This window comes from Brassica napus, chromosome C1 (genome assembly GCF_020379485.1).
Source record: "Brassica napus cultivar Da-Ae chromosome C1, Da-Ae, whole genome shotgun sequence".
Classification (NCBI taxonomy): domain Eukaryota; kingdom Viridiplantae; phylum Streptophyta; class Magnoliopsida; order Brassicales; family Brassicaceae; genus Brassica; species Brassica napus.
The window spans coordinates 31,788,174-31,803,281 of NC_063444.1; the positions used below are offsets into that span (position 1 = coordinate 31,788,174).

Consider the following 15,108-nt stretch of genomic DNA (forward strand, 5'->3'; position numbering starts at 1 on the left):
GATCATTTACCATCTGCTCAGTACCTACACCATAATCTACATCCGTTCTAATTGGTTCTTCTAAACTAACCGCTGGCTGAGGTTCGCTATTACTACCATGTTCATAATCAGTTTCCCCATGATGATACCAAATTTTGTAACTTCGTGTAAACCCACTCAAATATAGATGAGTCCAAACATCCTACTCTTTAATAACCTTTCTATTTTTACAATTAGAGCAAGGACATCTTAACATACATGTTTTTGCTTCCGGTTGTCGGTGAACTAACCCCATGAATTCGGTTATACCTCGTTGGTATTCTTCCGTAAGCAATCTCGTGTTCGGATCCAAATGAGGTCGATCGATCCAAGAACGAAAATAATTTGAAGAAGACATATTTTTTATGAATCAAATTCGTGTGTAAATAGAGTAAGAGGGAGGATGAAGATATGGAGTGAATGAAGAGGAAGATGAGTGCTTGTATTTATAGTTTAAATCTTGCCGACAGACCGAGGAAATTCCGACGCCAAAGGCTAGTTCGTCGGAATTTCCTCGGAATTTTGTAAAATCCCCCAACGGCTCTCCAACGGCTATAATATTTCCTCGGAATTCATCGGTTTTTTCCGAGTAACACATTTTTCCTCGGAATTTCCTCGGAATATTCCGACGGATTGATATTTCCTCGGAATTCCGTTGGTATATTCCGAGGAAATTCCGAGGAAACCCAATTTTGTGTTTCCTCGGAATTTCCTCGGAAATTCCTCGGGATATTCCGAGGATTTCATTTTCCGTCGGAATGTCCGTCAGAATACCGTTGTTTTCTTGTAGTGTTCATTTGTGTTTCAGACTTTTATTTAGTAAGTGTTACTATAGTATTCTATTTTTTATTTGTGATTGTGGAGATTTAAGTTTAGATTATGTGTCTTACTCTAGTTTTTTTTAGTTTAGTTATTTTCTGATTTTTAATAGTAAAATAAATAATAATTTGTAAATAAAATAATAGAAAATTAATAAAAAATAATAAAATAGTAAAAATTTATGTTTTTTTTAGTTGTGAATAAATAAAATATTTAAAATCTATTTTTAATTTTTTTATTTTTTCTTTATTCATCTCTAATTTTATTGACTAATAAAATATATTATAAAACTTCACATAATAATGGTTAGTGTGAAAAAAATAATAGTGCATAATTAGAAAGTACAAAACCAAATTGCAATAGTGTAAAAGAAGAAGGACCTAAAATGTAAAAACAAAAATACATGTGGACACATGTCATCAAACCTCCTTGCCACTTGTCATAAGAAGAAAAAAAACTAACTTTATATATATAGATATAGAAATAAATTATAAAATCATTCAATATTATTTTTTCATTTATATAAAATTAAGAATGTTACTTGATTAATATTTATTTATATGTTTTCTGTTTTTTTCTTATTTTTAACTTCTTATTACAAGATTTTTCAGATAACAACATAATATATATAGGAATTATCTTTTTATTTTAAAATGTATTTTTAGATTCTTGATAATTCTTATTATTATTATTAATTTTAATCACTAATCGAATAAAAAATTACATTTCGTTTTTATTTTATGGGTATTATACATATATATATATATCTATTCTATTAAAAGTGAAGTACATTTTCTACTTAACCCCGAATTTTTTCCAATAATTACCAGCTTATTCCACTGTTATTAAACATATTCGTTTTATACATTTGCTAACCTATTATTTCGCTAAACTATACCATTAAGGACATTTGTGTAAACCTACCATTAATCACAGCCAAGCCGGATATTGAAATCGTCGTTGACCTTCTCAATTTGTTGAAGCTCGAAAAGTCCGCCGTCGAGAAGCCGTTCAATTCAACCAACAACAGCTCCGGAAACGGTTATTTTAACCGCGAGGCTTTCCGGCGGATTTGGAATATTCAGACGTGGATCTCATGTACGAGCTCCTCCACCGCCTTAAATGTGTACAAAACCTGGATAAACGCCTCATATTCAGGTATTTCATCAATCACTCCTCTTCTTTAATCTTTAGATCTGAAAGATGGTATCATTGAACTTGAATAAGTTGTGTATGGAGCTATAGGAATGATGAAATAAAAAAAATTGTTTGTAATTACAGTTACGTTTATTCTCAAGTGGTTTTGTTTGTTGTTTTGGTCTGCCATCTGAGTGTAAGAGCAAGGCAGAGATGCTTGTAATGTTAATAAAGATCACAACCATTAATTTTATAATGTAATAACTTTTAGGCTCAGTTATTGTCTTAGTTTGGAGTAAGACAGATAATGCTTGTACCCAGTGTTGTTTTATTTGGTGACTTTCTTTGTTTTTGGCATCATAGACTCCGTTAGATATAGTCTCTATTGAGGTGTCTTCGTTCTGAAGAACAAATTATGCCAGTAGTTAGAGCTGTAAGCATGGGAGTACTTCCATTTACAAGGAGCAACAGTACTAAACATGTGATTATGCTATACTTGAACCAGTTCTATCCTTCGCAGAAACGAGTAAGCATCTGATCCATAGTACTCTGGTTTAGTTCTTGAAGTATTTTCTTACCATATCATTATATCTCAACAGTTAAGTTAGTTAGTAAAAAATATTTATGCGATGAGTCTTTGTTTATAGCCATGGAGTCAGTTTTCACCCTTATTGAAAGGGCTCTGTCTTTTTCGAAACTGTAGGTCACTTTCTTTATCATATAGTTGAATAAATATATTGCAGCAAATCAAAGTATATGAATCAGTTTGATGTCTCAAGTTGCCTCTTCAATTAAGTAGTGACTATCTTCTTCTGTTCATGATTTTATGTAGAAGTCATATGACTGAAAACATATTCCAATCTTTGTATGGTATATTCTGTAGCAAGTCTGACCATGGTTATTGTATTGCTTGTGGTACAAGTAAAGTTAGTCATGACACATGATTGTCTCTGAATCATTTTTTCCAAACATGTTGTCTTGGAATAGGACAATTTTTTCTATCCACTGTGTTTTTGTTCTTTACATATTCTTTTTGAAATTCCCCCTTATAACTATTTTCTGCTATCAATGGATGAACATGGCTGCTACATGCTTCAGAAATGTCTTGTATGGTCGTCAGGTGCTAATCCAATATTTGATTCATGAGATAATCATAACGTGTTGAGACTCTATGTGAACATTTTTGCGTAAACATGCGATGAAATTATGTGTATTCTTATCTCTCCCTTTTGTTTACTCACCAATATTATGTTATCTTTCAGAAACTATGTGGTGGATCTTAAAGTCCAAATGTTACACTTTTGCTTGGGCAACAGGTGTTAGGAGAGGTAGCTCTGATCTTCTGTGAGTTGATGGTAGACCCTTTTACTTCTTATGCCCTTTGGAAGGTTATGCAAAAGTCTAGCTCTAAACAGATCACTCGAATGATTACAATAATCTATACTTATTTTTGAATGTTTTTTTGCAACTTGCTTTCATTATTTTTTTATGTTTCTATCTAAATAATATATTTGTTTAAAAAAATCTCATTATAAAATTTGAACTTTATATTCAACTTTAAATCCCAGTATTTGTAGTATAATTTAATAAAACCCACGATTAAAAACATGATTAAAAACACAATTAAGAAAACACAACCTTATAGTTCGGATACTAAACACATTGAACAAAATACATCAATGTCAAAACTCAATAACATATGAATCTGTAGATATGAATCTGTAGCAAGAACATAAACAATTATATTTATGACATTGTTAAACATGAAAAACATATAAAACCCGCGCGGGCGCGCGGGTCAAAGGCTAGTTATTCATTAATGGTATAAACGATATTAAACACTCTAATTTTTGACGTGAGAGCCCGAATGCGAAAAATCAATTTGCAAATAATAATATATATTGAATTTAAAAATATTGAACTAAATTTGTTTATTCAGTCTTTACAATGTTTACAATATAATAGTTTAGTCTTAATTTGAAATCCATTGTCTTAGAAATATTATTTTTATCTACTAATATATATCTTGGTATGCATGTTCATAATTTTTAAGAAATATTAGAATGAAGAATCTAGTTTTACTTTCCAACGCATATATATAACATATCTCACATTATTAAATTTCTAATTATGTAGTATTCCATTGGTAAGAGAAATATAAATGATGTGGATCCCACAAATTGGATTATGATTAATATTACCGATAATTAGTTAGATAGTATCCATAAATATCTTTAAAAAAAATTTTCATCAAAAAAAAATATCTTTAAAATAATTAATATTGTTAATTAACAATAAATATAGAAGTGTCACATATATTCTCTACAATCACTTTCATAAATAAAATGTGTTATGACTGTTCAAATTGATGACATGACTTATGACTAAACATGACAAAGACCATAACATTTAATGTTTATTTATATTTTTGTAATTTTTTAAAAATATGGAAATAACTCAAACATCATCATTAAAATAAATAAATTCAAATATGACATTATAAATTTTGAAAATTTATTTAATTCTATTTTTATAATTATACAAATTTTTATTACAAAAAGTTTCAAAAATTTCTAATTTTTTAGAAATATTGTAAATTTTTAATCATAAAATCATAAGTTTCTTTTATATATCTACAAATTTTATAAATAATGTTTATTTTTGATTTTTTGACAATTATACAATTTTAGTATTAATTTTTATTAATTTTCTACATGTTGATTTAAATATTTAAACAAAAGAAATAGATAAACAATATTTCTAATATTATAATTTTAAATAAATACATATATATTCTTAAATATAATCCAAAATAAAAAATCATTTTATTATTTTAAATAATGGCAAGAAAATAATAAAATCTACAATATTAATAAAATTTACTTTTAAATATAATTTAAATATAAATTTTACAGGAAACACCTAGTTAATGTTACATAATTGAAATTTTGTTTAAAAAAGTTTAGTTTTATATTATTAATTTTTTCAATTAATAAAAGTTTAATTATTTTGGTTTATAAAAAACTTTTACCTCGTAACGAAATGTAATCTACTCTAAGCATCACAGCAGGTTGCACAAAATATTGTTGGATCACAATTCATGTCAAACTAGTCTCTTACAAATTCATCGATCTTGGAAAACACTCGATCAACAAAATAAGAGGAGACTAATTGTTGGAAACGGGTTTAGCACATTTTTCAATGTCCTTCCTAATTTGAATTGGCCCATTTGATAAATGAAAGTTGGCAAAAAATAGAAAGTTAACAAGGAAAAGAAAAATGATGCAGAAAAAAAAGTCGGCGTCCTTCCTAAATTTGAATTGGCCCATTTGATAAATGAAAGTTGGCAAAGAATAGAAAGTTAACAAGGAAAATAAAAACGACGCAGATACAAAAGTCGGCGATAAAAGACAAAATACGTAACAAAGACGAAGGGAAAATCGTAGAAGAAAATGGAAGGACACCTTGTTCAACCTTATATAAATTAAAAGTCTCCTCAATTCTAAATATCAACTCAAAGACATCTACATCATCTCGGCACTTTCCTATAGAAAGCAAAGAACTCTTTTGTAATGAACTACGCTTGGGTAGTGTTTAAAAGGCAAGATGTAAGAAACTAAAGATTTGGGGTGATTACATGTGTAACATCCGTATATGGAAGCTGATTTCTTCAGTGATCGAATAATTAAACTGGTTTGTGAACATGAGCAACCACGATGATGAGGAGTTTTGGTTAAGAAAAGAAGAGACGTCGAAAATATGCCGATTCGGTTTCCCATTTGAATTTTTTGGACACCGATTTAAATCTCACAATTTCTCTTAAGGGTGATCTCGCGACTAACTCCACCAATATCTCGTGTGGGATTTTTTTTCTTGTCGAGAGATTAGGATTCCTTTCGCCACTCTCATTTTCATTTTTGTTTTCAGGTTTGGGGTTTGAATTTACCTTTTGCATTATATTCGATCAGGGATGAAACTACTTTTTCAAAAAGTTTTCCCAGTGATGTTTCCAGGGATGTCTTTCTTCACTTTTTTTTTTTGACATCAAACATTCACAGATTTATACTGACTCTGTAAACCAAGCCGGTAACTCTGCATCTGTGTGAACGACGAAAGACGATTGTTTCCTAACACTGTGTGCTAAGCTATCAGTCCTTAGATTCTCCGTCCGAGGTACATGAACGATTTCTGAGTTGATGAAGATTCTTTTCAAAAGCTTAATGTCTTCCAGGTAACTGTCAAATGCTGATCATTCTTCTCGTTCCAAAACCAACTTTACCAATTGAGAACAATCATTCGCAAATGTAACCTGAAACTGCCTTAAATTTTTCATGCATTCAGAGAACACATGATTTATTGATTCTTCTGGATCTCCGCATCGTGCACAACATATATCCCCTTGTATTCCTCTCGTTTTCAGATTTTTTATTACAGCTATACACCCTGAGAGAAGTTGCCATAAGAAATGTTGTATCTTCGGAAGGCACTGCACCTTCCAGCAGAATCCTTTTAGTATATCCACTGTAGGTCCATAAAATTCTAGAGGTTTTTCCTTATCAGGATATACCTTTTCTTCACTTATTCACCTTATTTAAGTTCAATCCTTTGTACATTATTTGTGAAATGATTTTCAAAATTTTCTTGCTTGTCATCACCATATTTATTCCCACAAAAAAAAAGATGACATGGCTTCTAATAAAATATGACATGATATTAAGCTAATTATTACATAAACAATCTAATTTATGTAAATATATATTTTTGTTAGTTTTATAAAATATGGTAATAACTACACAACTAATAATATATTTACAAATGTAGCAATAGTTACATGATAGAAAATATAGAAAATTTGTATGCACATATTTTGTCAAACTTAATTAGAATTTTCTTCACAAATACAAAATTAAGATATTATTATTCAGTCAAAACTTTGTAGATAGTTAAATGTTAGAAATCGTAATCAAAAACTATTAAACCATGTAAACAAACAGTTAATTTAATTCTTAAGCTTGGGTAATATTTGCATGCTAGATGGGTCCTGGACAACTTCAGATCGCTTTAGTGGATGTGGATGGGTTTGGATGGATAGCGGGGAGAACATACAACTTATGGGAACACGGAATTTTACTCGATGTGAATCAGCATTGCATTCGGAGGTAGAAGCTCTGCGATGGGCGATGGAGAATATGCTTCAACACTCGCCATGCCAGAGTTTTGGGACTGACTGCAAGAAACTGATTGCAATGATAAAGGAGCCCCAGAAGTGGCCAAGCTTCGCGACAGAGTTCGAGAAGATATAGACGCTTCAGATTTGTTTCCCGGAATTCAAAATCACCCATGTGCCACGAGCGCACAACCAGATGTCTGATTTTTTAGCTAAGACTGCTAGGACCTTTCACAGGGAGTTACTTTTCATTGGTTGTTCTATTCCGGTCTGGTTACCCAGACAACCTCAAGTTTGAGTAATAGAATGACCGTTAGACGTCAAAAAAAAAAAAAACAGTTAATTTAAGTTTTCAAGTTATCAAATTATTCACTTTTAATCGCGATAAAGTACCTAATTAAATGATTAATGGTTGATTTACTAGATTAAGGAATAGAATGACTTTCATCAGTTTAGTGTATCTACTATAAATCAAATAAAACCATATTTACTACAATTTATATATTTATATATTAAAATAATATTCATTAAATGTATTATGATTGTTATTTGTTAAAAAAATACAAATTTAATTGGGGATTTGCAAAAAATACATAAAACTTGATTTTAATATCTAAATAACTTTATTCAGATAAGAACTTCAGGCTGTCCGATTCCATGCAATACGAACTTCAGGCTGTCCGATTCTCTTCTGACGATTTAGTTCAGAAGACAAGACACAACCTGTGAAGATCAGTCCATGTTCTCTTTCGCGTTACAATGCAGAAGAAGTTTGAAAGGCAGCAGCAGAAGCAAGGAAGAAATTCAAAATTATCTAGCCTGTGGCGAGAAAGGAACATCCGTTTGTTGGGTCACAAGCAAGAAGCATCGGCCTTATAATGTTCCCAGCAAAATTTGAAGCTGTTAACAGTAACGGAAACATGGAAAGCAAACGAAGCGCATACGGTTACCAGCAGAACCTCTGATGAATGTTCAGACAAAAGTAACTCAGGGCTAGCTCCTCTGCAGCTAGACGCAAGAAGCGCGTTTCATACGAGCCGAGCAAGAGCAGCTTACACTACAAGAAATATGGGTTTCAATAGCAGTAGAGGATAGCATTTTTTGCCTTTTTGCTATGGTTGACATACGCCTTAGTTTTAGATAGCGTTTGTACATTTCGAAACGCTACGATAGAGTTGCATATTTGAAAACGCTATAATAAAGTATGGTTTTAACGTAACACTTAGTTTTAATAGCAAAACATAATTAAAAACGCTATGTTTGGCTATTTAAAACCCTAAACTCAGAACATATTTTAAACCCTAAATTATAAACACAAACCTAAAGCTCAAATATTTTCCTATTTTAATCTTAAATCTTAAGTTTAAATTTAAATTTTAATATTTTCAAAATATATTTTCAATTCAAATCTTAAATCTAAACCTCAAACCCTAAATCCTTTACATCTTTTCAAACCCTAAACCCTATATCCCTATTCAAACATCATATAACACTACAAGAAAACAGCGGTATTCTGACGGACATTCCGACGGAAAATGAAATCCTCGGAATATCCCGAGGAATTTCCGAAGAAATTCCGAGGAAACACAAAATTGGGTTTCCTCGGAATTTCCTCGGAATATACCGACGGAATTCCGAGGAAATATCAATCCGTCGGAATATTCCGAGGAAATTCCGAGGAAAAATGGGTTCCTCGGAAAAAACCGATGAATTCCGAGGAAATATTATAGCCGTTGGAGAGCCGTTGGGGGATTTTACAAAATTCCGAGGAAATTCCGACGAACTAGCCTTTTCCGTCGGAATTCCGTTGGAATTTCCTCGGTCTGTCGGCAGGATTTAAACTATAAATACAAGCACTCCTCTTCCTCTTCATTCACTCCATATCTTCATCCTCCCTCTTACTCTATTTACACACGAATTTGATTCATAAAAAATATGTCTTCTTCAAATTATTTTCGTTCTTGGATCGATCGACCTCATTTGGATCCGAACACGAGATTGCTTACGGAAGAATACCAACGAGGTATAACCGAATTCATGGGGTTAGTTCACCGACAACCGGAAGAAAAAACAGGTATGTTAAGATGTCCTTGCTCTAATTGTAAAAATAGAAAGGTTATTAAAGAGTGGGATGTTTGGACTCATCTATATTTGAGTGGGTTTACACGAAGTTACAAAATTTGGTATCATCATGGGGAAACTGATTATGAACATGGTAGTACTAGCGAACCTCAGCCAGCGGTTAGATTAGAAGAACCAATTAGAACGGATGTAGATTATGGTGTAGGTACTGAGCAGATGGTAAATGATCATTTTAGAGGGGAAGATTTACCCAATGCAGAAGCTAGGAGATTTTATGATATGTTGGATGCTGGAAAGCAACCATTGTACGAAGGTTGCAGAGATGGTCATTCAGCTTTATCATCTGCTACAAGATTGATGGGCATTAAAACAGATTATAATTTGGCTGAAGACTGTGTGGATGCGATTGCTGATTTTGTAAAAGGTATTCTACCCGAGGATAATGTAGCTCCTGGTTCATACTACGAGGTTCAGAAACTCGTAGCTGGTCTTGGTTTATCGTATCAGGTAATAGATGTATGCAGCGACAACTGCATGATTTATTGGAGGGCGGATGAACAGCGGGTTACATGCAAATTTTGTGGAAAGCCTCGTTATAAAGATACGAGTGGAAGAGTTCCAGTGCCATATAAAAGGATGTGGTATTTACCTTTGACGGAAAGGTTGCAGAGGTTGTATCTGTCTGAACGCACAGCGCAACCAATGAGATGGCATGCGGAGCACTCAACAGATGGTGAGATCAGACATCCTTCAGATGCAAAAGCGTGGAAGCATTTCCAATCAAAGTATCCCGACTTTGCGTATGAGAGAAGAAATGTCTACCTTGGATTATGTACTGATGGTTTCAGTCCGTTTGGCAAGAGTGGAAGACAGTATTCTCTATGGCCCGTCATTCTTACACCATACAACCTACCCCCAAACTTGTGCTTGCGACGAGAGTTTTTGTTTCTCTCGATTCTCGTTCCCGGACCAGAGCATCCTAAGAGATCACTTGATGTGTTTCTTCAGCCACTAATATATGAGTTGCAACAACTATGGGCTCAAGGTGCTGAAACATACGATGTTTCGTGTAAAGAAAACTTTCAAATGCGGGCAGTACTAATGTGGACAATAAGTGATTTTCCAGCATATGGTATGTTGTCTGGATGGACAACGCATGGAAGGCTATCATGTCCATATTGTCAAGATAACACTGATGCTTTCCAACTAAAACACGGAAGGAAAACGTGTTGGTTTGACTGTCACAGGAGATTCCTACCACCTGATCATCCATATCGTAGGAGTAGGAATTTGTTTACGAAGAACAAGAGGGTGTTTGACAGTCCACCTCCGGAAATTTGTGGGAAAGATTTGAAGATACAACTAAGAGATTTTGGTGCAGAAAGGACGCCAGACGTCGGTGGACATGAGCGTTTTCCGGTAGATGCTGTTGGAGAACTACATAACTGGCACAAAAAAAATATTTTCTGGGATCTGCCATACTGGGAGGATCATCTGCTAAGGCATAATTTAGATGTCATGCATATTGAGAAGAACTTTTTTGACAATCTCATGAACACGATCCTTAATGTTCAAGGTAAAACAAAGGATAATTTGAAGTCAAGACTGGATTTAGTCGATATATGTGCTCGTTCAGAACTTCATGTTGATGAGAATGGTAGGGCTCCTTTTCCCATATACCGACTTGATGCAGCGGGAAAAGATGCGTTCTTTGATTGGATTTCAAACGATGTGGAATTTCCAGACGGTTACGCATCAAATTTGCGTAACTGTATCGACAGAAAGGAAGGAAAGTTTACTGGCTTGAAAAGCCACGATTGCCATGTAATGATGCAGCGCCTCCTTCCGTTCGCCTTCAAGGAACTATTACCACGAAATGTTCATGAAGCAATTGCAGGGATAAGTGGTTTCTTCCGCGATTTATGCACGAGATCAGTGACTCTTGAAGGTATTGAAAATTTGAAGACTAACATAGCCGTGATTCAGTGCAACCTTGAGAAGATATTTCCTCCCTCATTTTTTGATGTTATGGAGCATCTTGTTATTCACCTGGCAAGAGAATTGGAACTTGGTGGTCCTGTGCAGTATAGATGGATGTATCTGTATGAGCGGTATATGTTCCATTTGAAGAAGATGGTGAAAAATTTAAGTAGGGTGGAAGGTTCTATAGTCGCACAGATGATCAATGAAGAAACTTCAAACTTTGCCGAGTACTACTTTCCAGCAGAAGTTCAGACCAAAAACAGAAGACCTGCTCGGCATGATGATAGAGGCGAACGGGCAACATATCATGTTACGGTTCCAGACATTTTCACAGACGTTGGACGACTTAGCGGAAAACCAAAGGACCGTCGACTTACTGAGCAGGAGCGCAGTCATTTGCAAACATATTTGCTCACCAACTGCGAAGACGTTCTTCAATATGAGAGGTAAATAAATGAGCTTACAAATTTTTATTTTAACAAGTTGAAATTTAAATCTTAATTAATTACATTATTGTCATCATATACAGGATTTTCATGGCAGAAAAGCGGTTCGAGTATAGATACGCCACAGAGGACGAACTAGAAGAAATGAAGCAGAGAGAATTTACTGGATGGATGTTTACTTATGTGAGTGCTTTAAACAAATTAAAATATATTTTATCACATATTTATACTAATTCACATTTATTGATATAACATATATATATGTGCTATTAATAGGTGTCTGCTGGTTTGGCCAGAGGTGAAACATTTGACGATTGGATACGTGAGATGGTCGTTGGACCAAACTTTGTTGTGAAGTCATATCCGAGATTTTGTACTCGAGGATATGCATTCACAACTCAGAAGAGGAGACGTTCGAGTACGACTTATGATGCTGGCGTTTGTTCTGCATCAGGAGATGATGTATACTACGGACACATACATGAGATTTTGGAAATCAAGTATTTGGGCATGGTTGGATTGCGCTGTACTGTTTTCTATTGTGATTGGCACGACAACACTCCAGATCGAGGTGTGAGAACAGATGCATTTGGTGTTACATCAGTAAATTCGAGGCGAAAGCTGCAATATTATGATCCTTTCATTCTTGCTTCTCAGGCCGATCAGGTAATTAAATGTTAATTATTCAGAATGATTCATCATCATGTGTATTAATTTATAATTTTTCTAAATGTTACAGGTTTGTTATATCAAGTACCCCCGGGTAAGGAACAGAGATGATCCATGGGTTACTGTTACAAGACTCAACCCGAGAGGCCGAGTTCAGGGAAGTTCTGAGCTGGAAGACCCACTACAACCAAGCACATCCGGCAACTTAAGTGCAGCAGAAGATTTAGCTGGAGTTGGCCTTGTTGTCGATTTAACCGACTTTGGAGAGGAAGCCGTCGTTCACGTAGAGGATGAACCAGTGATTGGAGAGTTTCACCAAGATCCAGATTCAGATTCATCTGGTGATGATGACTCGGAAACAGACTACCATTGATTTTTTTTTTTTTTAAGAAATACCGAGGAAATTCCGAGGAACACTTGATATAACCTCTTTCCTCGGATATTAGTTATTTGGTTTATCTAGCAAGGCAAAGCTGAATACGAATTAAAAACTACTCAAAACACAACCAAATAAAACGAAGAAACCATGTAAAAGAAATACGAACTCATAATTAAGAAAAAAAAAAACTAAGTTCAAAATTAACAGAAAATAAGACCATAAAACGTTAGAATAGAAAAGAAAATAAAATAGCGCGGTCGGAAATCAAATGGCAATACTGGCCGGTGATAGCTCCTACTCCTCTTCTCCTGCTCCAGATGTTCCTGCATCGTTGGGTCTCTTGGACCTCTTTCTTACCCTGTGTGTACCACTCGAACCCGAACCAGAGCTGGATGGAGAGTTGTCCCGATGAACTACATCATCCTTTTGGCAACGACACGGCCTGATACGTGAAATGGCAGCCCAGATCTTGTGTAGCATGTCGTTGTTTGTCTTTATGCTCTGATCTCTCCAATGTTGTTGCTGGCGCGAAGTGGCGTTCGGTGGAAGCTCTTGCAGCTTGTACTGGCTGGAGTCTGATGGGAGTAGCTGATGGGGTTGTGAATCATCTGGAATGGCTTGTGCAGCCTCATCTTCTCCTTCTTCATCAACCACGGCCTTGCCTTTGGTCTGATATTTTGGCGTGAAGAAGGATGGCTTGTCTACTAGTGCGGTAGCAGGGGGTAGGAACTCAACTGCAGCCTCTGAAAGTAGAGCAGTCAGGCCGATCTGAGGCAGGTGGCAGTAGAGTGTTTTCTTCGCTCGGTCCTGGAATACGTAGACGTAAGGACCATCCCGATCGATCCTCGAGTGGGGACCAGCTATGAACTCCTTATTTATAAGATTTTTGACATCCAGGTAGTTCCAAGAAATGTTGTTCGATCTGTCCAGTGCTACCTGTTGGTTCTCGCAGTCTACACCCACATGTCTAAGGATCCGAGTAATCACTGCACCAAATCCACATGCATTGCTCTTGGATTTGGTTACTTTCCCCTTGTATCCTGCTAAGTTTGCGGCCAGCACCGCTCCCATGTTGAAGGCAGTAGCAGGTGGGAATGTAGAGTTTCCAAATGCCGGTAGCAAATGCCTCACACCTTGGTACAGGAGGCACAACTCCCATTGCGTGACTGATGCGGCTGTGGTTGTCCCGTATAGCAATGAGCCAATGAGGCGTGTGGCATATCTCAGTACTGGGCTCCGGATAAGTGACTCCTTTGCCTGAGAAGATCTATAAACCCCTGTGCCAATCGTTTCCCAGAAGTTCAACAGCTCTGAAGTCCAATAAAAACCAGATGTCCTCTCCCCTGCACTCAATCCAAATAGTCCGCAGAGGTCTGTGAAAGATACCTCAAAGTATACTTTCTGCACTACGAATGCCAGAAAACCTTCCTGATGGCTATCATCGGGACGGCTGACGTATGCGGATGCTATGAACTGGCGTACCAACTCCGGATAAGTGGGTTCGTTGAGGTTGCATAGTTGGCCTAGACCCATGTTCTGGAACAGCCCTTCAATGTCTGATTTGATTCCCAATATTGTCATCGTCTCAGGACATGCTAGTTGTGTAGCCGGAACGGCTACCTTCTTCATGTTGTTGTAGTGGGTGGTATCAGACTTATCCCACTTCTTTGGCCTTTGATTCTCTCGCTGAGACGAACCCTCTTCTTGTGTGTTCTTCTTTGCTGATGTTTTCGTGCGCTTCATTCTCTACAAAATAGAATCATTGCTCTCAACATGGTTATAATCAATTAAGAACTCAAAGCAACATGAAAATGAAAGGCGAAATCGAGTTGTGATAAAAAAAAAACCAAATTGAAAAAAAATTATCAATCCCTAAATCATCTCAAATCCTGTTCCAAACTCGTTGATCACAGACAATTGTGTTCTATTCCATGTTTAAACATATGTTTCATGCATATTTGATCAAGGAATCAACACGGAAATAAGAAATTCACAAAACCCAAAAAATTGCTCAAGAACACGATTTCACTACAAGAAATATCGGCATTAATAGCGTCGAGAATGTGCAACCATATCGTTTTCGTAGCGTTTCGAAGAACGCCGTGACAGCCGCAGCTATGGTAGATCCTTCCTCTATCGTAGCGTATTTTCGTGTGCTATAAAAAATAAAGATGCTATAGCGTTTACCCAGTACTATATTAAACTATTTTAATAGCACCTTGTTTTAGCTAGGATATTATTTTCTATCGCGTTTTTATTTTACCATGGCATAATTTATATTGACATATTTTCAATGCTATGAAAATTAAAATCGTTTGCTGAAAATTTAAAAAAATAAAATTGATTATTATTATTATTAAATATTAAATTTTGGTTTACAACTGATTTCGATATATAAATTAAACCGG

At 35.2% G+C, this 15,108-nt stretch overlaps 1 long non-coding RNA gene across 2 annotated transcripts; it reads left to right on the plus strand.

The window, feature by feature from the left end:
* The first annotated feature begins 734 nt into the window (after window positions 1-734).
* On the plus strand, window positions 735-3,529 carry LOC106373707. 2 transcript variants are annotated; one of them, XR_002655250.2, is made up of 3 exons: window positions 1,685-1,995; window positions 2,338-2,500; window positions 3,237-3,529. It is a non-coding gene; the product is annotated as an uncharacterized LOC106373707 (long non-coding RNA). The 2 variants fall into 2 exon arrangements; XR_007318662.1 differs by lacking the exon at window positions 2,338-2,500 and having other exon boundaries at window positions 735-1,995.
* The last annotated feature ends 11,579 nt before the right edge of the window (window positions 3,530-15,108 follow it).